Source organism: Heliangelus exortis, chromosome W (assembly GCF_036169615.1).
Source record: "Heliangelus exortis chromosome W, bHelExo1.hap1, whole genome shotgun sequence".
NCBI lineage: Eukaryota > Metazoa > Chordata > Aves > Apodiformes > Trochilidae > Heliangelus > Heliangelus exortis.
Genome location: NC_092453.1, coordinates 11,306,293 through 11,315,898, shown reverse-complemented (window position 1 = coordinate 11,315,898; position 9,606 = coordinate 11,306,293). Strand labels below are relative to the sequence as shown.

Below are 9,606 nucleotides of genomic sequence, written 5' to 3'. Positions count from 1 at the left end.
GGAGGGGGTCCCAACCTCAAAACACCCAAAGTATTCTCCAACCCTTTGCACCCCAACAGCCATAAGGGATTGCTTCATTTCACATTTGTATAATTTTATTGAGTATCTAATTAATAAAAACAACATCCAAACAGCATTGAACCTCAGGCTAGTGTACCTCCACCCAGTTTTGCAGCCACAACTATCTGGACACTGAAGTGTAAAGACAATTTTTTTTTGTCTAAATCTCCTTAAAAGGGCATCTTAATGTAAAAGGTTTCTTTTCACCTCAAAATGACACAATCCCAAACTCTCACTCCCATTTTCTTTTCAAGTCCCACTGCAGAGTCACACTAAAATGCTCCATATGGGTGTTCTCAAAATAAAAAAAGAAATAGACCTTGTCCCACTCAGACACTGCCCCTGACGAGTGTGTCTTTGTGATAATCACTTCCTTGTTTTACCTTATTTGGTTTTCAAAGAATCAAAAGCTTGGAAGACTGGAAGCTCTAAAGCTTGGAAAATGTGGTCACCTGGTGGGTCTGGTGGTGAGAGGTGAGATCACAGCTCTGGTAAAAACTCTTCTCACACTGGGAGCAGCTTTAGGGTCGATCACCCCTATGGAGGTGCTGATGTTTCAGCAAATCAGAGCTTTGCCTGAAGCTCTTCCCACACTCAGGACACTTGTAGAGATGTTCACCTGTATGGATCTGTAGGTGTCTGGTGAGGTTTGATCTGTCTGTGAAGCCCTTCCCACACTGGGGACATGTGTAGGGTTTTTTCCCCAGTGTGGATATGTTGGTGATCTATCCAAGAGGTGCTTTTGCTGAAGGCTTTCCCACAGTGAGTGCAGGGATACAACTTTTCTCCTCTATGGATGGGGTGATGCTGTGATAAATAAGAACTCTGGTTAAACTCCTTCCCACACTCCAGACACTTATACGGTCTTTCTCCAGTGTGGATGCGGTGATGCTTTGATAATGAGGAACGATGGGTAAACTTCTTCCCACACTTCAGACACTTATATGATCTTTTGCCACTCTGGATGCGGCGATGCTGTGATAAATGGGAATTCTGGGTAAATTCCTTTCCACACTTGGAACATTTAAAGTGTTTCTCACCCGTATGAATCTGCTGATGCTGGATAAAATCTGATCTCCTGCTAAAACCTTTCCCGCAGTCAGGGCAGGTGTAGGACATGGTCCCTGTGTGATGGTGTCACCATTGGACCGGATCCGAGCTGTCGCTAAACCATCTCCCGCAGTCAGGACATCTCTGGGGTCTCCCACCCCAATGGATTTTCTGATGGTGGAGATGGGCCAAGAGGATCCTAAACCTTTTCCCACATTCTTTGCCAATGTCAAATTCTTCTCCTGGATGGATTCAATGATTTCTCAGTAATATACTTTGACCAAAATCTGTCTTATCTTTGTGGTACCCAGAGAGGTTTTTACCAAGATGGAGTCACCCCATGTCTGTGAAAGAAGCCATAGTGCAGTGACAAATTAGGGGTGGGCTTTTTGTTGGGTGAGGGCAGCCAAAACCTAAAACAATCCTACTGTGGGCAAAAATGGAGTGTGAGGTGGAATGAGGAGGCTTCCCATAGAGGTGGAAACCCACTGATGATCCTTTACTTCATCTTTAGGTATTATACTGGCACCTAAAACTCAAAGGGGAACAGGGTGGGGCGCAGGGTACTGGGGTTGTTAGCCAGTCCTGGTGTGACTTGGGATCACTCATTTGCACTTACACTCCATGAGATATTTTAGTTCTCCCCTATTCTCTGTCAACAACCCTTGAGGTGATTTAGGGGTCCATACATGCCACCAAACATCTCTGGTATGATTTAGTGTTCTCCGCTGTGGCATCAAATCCCCACCATGACCTGGGGTTCCCCCATCACACCCACATGCAGGATGAGCTGTCATCCACTGGGATGAGTTTGGGTCCCCTGAGATATTTTGGGAGTCCTCAATAGTGGCTTCTGAGGCCTGGGATTATTGTCCCCTTGAAGTATTCCAGACTTGCAATCGTAACCCCTGGCTCCAGGGTTATTTGAGGGTACCCACTTGCAGCCCTCAAGCCGTTGGGATGACTTGGGGATCCCCTATCACAGCCCTGAAAACCAGGAGTTCAGAATCCCTAGGGGAGGTGGGGGGAGACACAATCAGAGCTCCTCCACCCTCCAGACGAGTTGGAGGTTTGCTAATCCCACCACCCTCACCCCAAGGATAAGTTTAGTTCCCCCTTCTCACCCATCCCCCTCCCTCCTCCATCTTGTGCTGCTCACCCCCACTTTGGGCAGTGTTGGGATAACCAACCCCCTCCCATCACCTCACACCACCTCCCGGTACCTGCAGAGGGGGCACAGCCCAGGCCAGTGGGGAGGGGGAGGTGATGCTCTGGTGGTCACCAGTTGGGGGGTCCTGGCTGCAGGGAAGGGGGTATAGGTGCAGCCCTGGTGCGGCAGAGCGAAACCTCCCGGGAGCTGCAGCATGATCGCGGGAAGCGGTGGGGGGAGGAAGGAAAGGTGGGGACGGGTCTCCAGGGGGAGGGACTCGACCTGAGGGGTGACGTTGGAAGTTGGCGGGGGGTGTGTTTCCGGGGGGAGCTGGGCATATAAGGCTTGTGACATGGGGGGGGCTGGGGACATCAGGCTTGTGGCATGGGCAGGGGACACATCACAGATGGGTGGTGCTGACCCAATCTCAACACAAAGCCCGCTGGCCCTGGAGATAAGAGGCTGTTAATTCACTGCTTTCAGCTGTAAACTCAGGGGGACAATGACCAACCCAGGGGGTACTGCCTTTAAGGTTCTTCTTTTTACTTTATTTCCATTTCACACTCAGCTTGTTTCTGATCCTGGCACAGAATTCATTCTAAAGTAATTTTATCTGTTCAGAGCACCTCGAGTTTTTGGGAGGCTGCAGAGTCCAACTCTGATAGAACAAGAGAGATCAGAGGCATTGGGTTGTGGTGCCAGGACTGGAGCTGTGGCAGCTTCCAGAAGCTTCTCACAGGAGCCTCCCTTGTTGTTGGAGGGTGCGGGCTTACGGAGCAAAGAGACGACTCAATATGACTTAGCAACAAAGCTCAATTTTATTAAGCAAAGCGTTACATTTATATGGTCTTAGCGCCTTCGTGGCTTATGTTGATTGGCTGCGTGTTGCTGTTCACACATCTATTGTCGCGTTGCAATTGGGTGCTGCTTATCGTCCTTGTCCTGCTTTGTTGATCGCAGGCATCCTGTTTGCACCTTTTTATCTGCCATAACTTTCTTTTCCTCAGGGGCTCAGAACTCGTTAAATACAACTGTTTATGTGCTGTCTATGGGATGCTTTCCCATCCTGTTATTCTTCTTTTCTGCTGCCAACTCCCTTATCTTTTGCACATAGCTGATCTTTTAATAATCTTGCAGCTGGGCCTCAAGGCCCTTAGCTCACTCTGGCTAAAGCTAATTAGTCAGGATTGCTCACATTGTTGCAAGTAGCGGAAGAAATAGAAATTTAGAAGTAGTTATGCTAAGGTTTGGACTGGTCAAGCAGGCCGGAAAAACAGGCCCTGGGAATGGGTCTTAGCCAGGAATGTGCTGAGGAGAGGGGATCAGAATCAGAGTAAACTGACACTTTGTACTGAAGATAAGGGCTGGTGGTGGGAGACAGTTAAACAATAGCTTAAGTTGAACAAGTATAAGATTTGTGGATTGGGGATGTCTATCTATTGTATGTAACTATTTTGTAACTGAAGTTCCGTACGTAGACCTCATTGTAAAAGAGTATAAAAGCTGAACCAAAAACGAGGGTCGGCGGAATCCTGACTTGGGACGCTAGTCCTCAGGTTTCCCGGGCCCCGAATAAAGCACCGCATAAACTGACTCTCTGTTGGTTTGTGTCTTGACTACGGGCAACAACATGTCCGTTTTCTTCCAAAAAAACTCCCAACAATTGCCCCTTTTTGTTTCTGAGCAATCCAGACTTGCTTCATCACGCGAGATAACATGCTCATGATACATTGCCATAAACAACATATTAATAATACAAAAGCAATAATAACACACTAATAACCAAAACAAATAATAACAAATATAATTGATAAACCTTGTCTAATTAAATCTCTAAGCTATCCCCATATCCTTAAGCGATTTAACCATTCGTTTAACCCAGTATATGCATCAGTTAATTTTTCATGTTATCTTAATCAATCGTTTTTGGTTGTGAATTGACTCTGAATGATCAGATAAATTCATGCATATACACTCCATCAAAGTCTTCACAAACATAACCTAAAAGCTAATAATAAAAAGTCAGTGGCAGCACGATATTGTAAAACTGCATGTCTGACACTATCAACATCTTTTAGCATCTGTGTTAAAATACCAGAAGTTAAGTTCATCTACTTAGCAGTGCAACAAAATAGCACAATCAACAATCAACACATAGATGAGGGATCCCATAATCAATATATAAATGATCACATGAATTACAACATTAACAAAAGCCTATTATCAATACAATGCAATATGAAAAGCACATTTCACACTGCAGTGGAAGGACTTAAATACCTTTTTAGTATGAGGAAGGTCTGGTGTCCACTGGCACGTAGAGCCATGGGGGTAGGGGAGGCTTATCCAACAAAAATTGGTCGGGGGGCCCCAAAAGCGTCCCCAGACCCCTCTCGGGTCACGGCATGGTGGAGTCCTGGTTTCCTCCATGGTCACCAAATTGAGGCCCAAAAACGCCTATTAAAATTGTTTAGAGACAGAATTCCAAGCCTTTAAACAGCAAAGGCACACCTCCCCCTGCCTTTTTTTTTTTTTTTTTTTTTTTTTACATAACACCAGCCGGCACACAACTAGAGTGATTGAAAAACCTTTGTCCTGAAGATCACCCCTATGAACGACAAAGGTAGGGGTGAACAAAAGCATTTATTCTGAAAACCTGACAAAGTCTACATTTTGATATACAAAACAAATTTTCCTTAAATATTTATTTATAAATTGTAAGTTGGTAGCTGTGGTGTCTGCAGCAGGGCTCATTTTCTGAGCAGCAGCACTGTCGGTGGGGGCAGAGACAGCAGCTGCAGCTGCAGCAGATACACTGGCAATGCTCACCAGCCGTACCTGAGTTGTGCCCTTGCGTGAGGGGGGGGCGACAAGAGGCTGCGGAGGCAGGAGTGGGGGTGGTCTCTGTACCAGGGGCAGCTCTCACTCTCCGCAGCAACTCTCAGCCTCCGAAAAGACATACTCATTCTCATGACTGTGGTTTTTGTCTTACTCCTCACCAATATATGTATGAGAAAAATTAACAACACCCACCAGAAGATTCAAAAATGAAATGCTATTGCTACTAAAATCTGAAGTTAGCCTAAAATAAAACGAAGTGGTACAGTCTCCCAAACCAAAACTGCAAGTGTAATTACCAAGTTTTTTTATCTCTGTATGAAACACCAGTACACCATGCACCACAGTATACATCATTATTGAGGACCATATTGCAATGATGGTCCTTAAGTAGCTTTATCTGCTTCTAGCATTCGCTCAGAAGCTTCTAACAATTGGGATGCTGTAGCACACTTTGGGAGTAGTCTTAATGCACATTTAGTTTTTTCATTAGCATTGTCATATGCTGACATATAAAAAAAAATTGTTTTCATCTCTTCTGACAAATCCAGATGTGATGTTATCGCTGAATATAAGCGAGCCACAAATTTTGGATATGGCTCTGCTCCCCCCTGTTTAATATTTGTAAAAGAGGGGGTTGATTGTGCAGGATCATGCATAGTTTGCAAAGCTTTATACACCAATTCTTGTGAAAGTTGTAACACCAGTTTGAAACCATGCCTGGAAATATGCACGTACAAAAGGACAGGCACCAAGTAACATTTGTGCTTGCACTCCTGTCACGGTTTAACACTGGCCCAGCAATTAAACCAAGTAACAGACGCTCTCTATTAATCTCTCTCTCCTCCCTGATAAAGAAAGGAGAGAGAATAAGGGAGAGAGACTTATGGGTTGGAAACTAAACTACACTACTTTAATGAAACAGGAATGATAAATAGGAAAAATTACTAAATATATACAAATATACAGGAAAATTGATACCACGTTCCTTTCCCCCCTTTTCCCTCAATAGCTCTCACGTCACCACTGAGTCTGCAGGGCAGCCCTGGGAAAGTCCAAGCTGGACTCCTGGAGTCTGCAGCAGTCGGGAACTGGAGGCAGGAACACACAGATATGGGCTGGCACGGATCAGGACCACAGGCAGACAAAAGGACAGAATCCTTCCAGGATGCCGGGTGAAGGAAGGGAAGCAGGAAAGGCAGGCGGCCGGAAGCTGGAAGCAGGAAATCTGGCTTGGCCCTCGTGATCCCTCAAATTTATACTGAGGATGATATATATGGGATGGAATACTCTGTTTGGTCAATTCTGGCATCTATCTTGTCTGTTCCTCCCCAAGGGAGGGCTGCAGGTGGGACCTCTTTCTTCCTTCTGGAGGGTAAAAGTTTTACTCAGAGCTGAGCAGTATCCTTGGCTCTGCATACCAGTCTCTAGCAGTAACTATAAACATCAAGTGTTATCAGTCCTAGAAGCAGACACTGTCTGAGAAACTTGCTGTTAATTTCAGCAAGTGCAACTACTTACAAGAGACTTAGCTAAAAGCAAAAGTACAAGACAGAAAGTCACCTTTATCCTGGCCCAAACCAGGACAACTCCGTATAATGCATCAGTATTCTGTCTAGGAATCACAGATGCATTTTCACACAGCATTTGCCATTTATGATGAAATTGCAGTTTTTGAGAAGGAGTTAACAGAGTATTAATGAGCATTTTTGTGTCATATGGTGTCAACAATTGAGCAGTAAAAAGATGTTGCAAAAGAGATTGAGCAAATGACAATTTGAAACCGTAGTGCGTAATGGCAGCTTTTATCATTTTCCAATCTAATGCAACCCATTGACCTCCTCCTCCTGGTCCCACAATCACTGGAAAACCATCGGACCCATATTGGGAACCATTTCTTTTTCAACTATAGCATTTCAAATAATTCACTTCCATCTAGTTACCGTATCCATACCCCCCACCACCACCACCCTCCCCTCCCCATGTTTGATCTGTAAGAGGTGAAGCAGTAGGTGTTAAAGGTTAAGGGAAGTAGGAGCAGGGATAGGGAACGGATCAGGGGGTAAAAATGGATTAGTGCCCCTGGGTTGTTCAGGATATTCCCCGGAGCAAAAACTGAGGGTTTTTTCAGGGGTATACTCATCCTTGGTCTCCAGTTCTTTCAGTTTTTTCAGCAGTTCCCTTAGTTGCTTGTCTCCAAGTCCCAGTTCTTTCCTTGGTTGTTGCTCTATAGCAGGCACTGATGGTGTTGACAGGTGAAGCAGAGGATAGATTGATGGCATCGGTGGTTGAGAAGATAAATCAGGCATTTGCGATGGAGAGGAAGGCAATGGCAGCAGAGTGGCCAAGAGCCGTCGCAAGCGGGCGCAAGATGGGGAGTCTGCATTCCAAGATTCCTCGCCCGTGTTCTCCGGCTTCTCTCCCTCTGGGTCCTCCGACGATTCTGGTGGTCTTTTCGGTTGCTTTGGTTATGCTTCTCTGTCCCATTTTTGCTTTTCATTTGACCCCCAGGGTCAAATGGCGCAGTTGGCTGAGCTTGAATCAATCTAGTCCCTGCAGGTGCTGGTGGGGGTTCTTTAGGAATCGCAAATAACTGTTTAGAGATCAAGTCCATATTTTGGGTATTCATCGGTACTGGTAGATCAGGCATTAAGGCAGCAAATGCTGAGGCTACTGCTTCCCTCTCACTTATTTCTTTTAATGTGTCTCAAATGAGCCTCCACAACATGGCTAATTTTCCGGCCTCCTTATATCCTTTGCTATTTTCATCCCATAAGGACTTCCCAATTTCTTCCCACATTTCCAGCTCAACAGCCATACCAACAGTGGGGATCAGGGCTCTCTCTTTAGCCCCCTTGATCAGCTCATGGAGCTGTTTCGAATTACTAGGAATCCCTCTCATAGAGAGTATAATGAAATCATCGTTTCCCTTTCCATATCTCAATTGGGAAGTTGAACTCACCGGCACTCGGAGGGCAGCTCCTCCCTTTTTTTCTCATTTCTCTTTAGTGCCACCGGCCTTTCCTCCAGTCACTGCTCTCACGGAGAGTCAAATCCACGTCGGAGTCGCTCTTGTGGAGAGCCAAATGGCCAACCACGTCGGAGTCGCTCTCGTGGAAAGTCAAAAAGCTGATCACATCGGGGTCACCACTTGTAGGAGGGTGCGGGCTTGCGGAGCAATGAGACGACTCAATATGAGTTAGCAACAAAACTCAATTTTATTAAGCAAAGTGTTACATTTATATGGTCTTGGTGTCTTCATGGCTTATGTTGATTGGCTGCGTGCTGCTGTTCACACATCTATTGTCGCGTTGCGATAGGGTACTGCTTATCGTCCCTGTCCTGCTTTGTTGATCGCAGGCATCCTGTTTGCACCTTTTTATCTGCCATAACTTTCTTTTCCTCAGGGGCTCAGAACTAGTTAAATACAACTGTTTATGCGCTGTCTATGCGATGCTTTCCCATCCTGTTATTCTTCTTTTCTGCTGCCAACTCCCTTATCTTTTTCCCATAGCTCATCTTTCAGTAACCTTGCAGCTGGGCCTCAAGGCCCTTAGCTCACTCTGGTTAAAGCTAATTAGTCAGGATTGCTCACATGTCCGTTTTCTTCCAAAAAACTCTCAACAACCTGTGGCCTCCCCTGCTTCCAAAACACCACTGCACTAAACCAAGACATCTTAAAACTTGAAGACAAGATTTTTAGATTATATATTAGGAAGAAATTCTTTATCATGAGGGCTGTAAGGCACAGGAACAGGTTGTCCACAGGAGCTGCGGATGCCCCCTCCCTGGAAGTGATCAGGGAAAGGTTGGAGCGGAGCTGGATCAGTCTTATCTAGTGGGAGGGGTTTCAATTAAATGATCTTTAAGGCCCCTTCCAGCTCAAACCATTCTATGATTCTATGATTGGTTAATTGGTTCCTCACTCCTGTTTAAAGTGGCAGTTCTCAAAAATGTCACTCAAAGGGTCAGGGGCTTTTTGCTATCAAGAGTCCCTCTAGCCTATGGGTGTATATTTCAGTATGGTAATACCTCATTAATATGTTAATACAATTAATATTACTTCTCAGTGTTTTTCTACCCAGCGCTCAAGGCTGTGACCAAGATAAGTTGGAGGGAGCTGTGGGGAGTGCTCCTTCCCATCACTCCCATCTCTCTTGCAGGTATCTTGCAGGCCTGTCTCAAGGCCTGTATCAAGGCTGGGCTGTTGCCTACTTGGGATTTTTTTCCTCAAGAATTAGAACTTCTTACTTCGTCACTGCTATATGAGCCCTATTATTCTTCTGTGTCTCTCTCTTTTTCTTTCTTTCGTCATTTTCCCAAAAAATTTTATTTCTTTCCCTTACTAAATGCCATCAGGGATGTGTGGTCTGTGCTCCCCTCTCCACTGGCTCCTGCTGCCCTGTCACTTGTACGGGGGGAAACCTCGTCTCCCCTCTGTCCCTCTGGCACCATGCTGGCCTGGCTCTGCCTGCTGCCCAGAGGTGCCTGGCTCTCCTGTCCCTGAG

The 9,606-nt window shown here is 45.6% G+C and overlaps 1 pseudogene; it reads right to left on the bottom strand.

The window, feature by feature from the left end:
• Nucleotides 1-486: 486 nt before the first annotated feature.
• Nucleotides 487-2,105, bottom strand: LOC139789304 (zinc finger protein 892-like; annotated as a pseudogene).
• Between the last annotated feature and the right edge of the window lie 7,501 nt (nucleotides 2,106-9,606).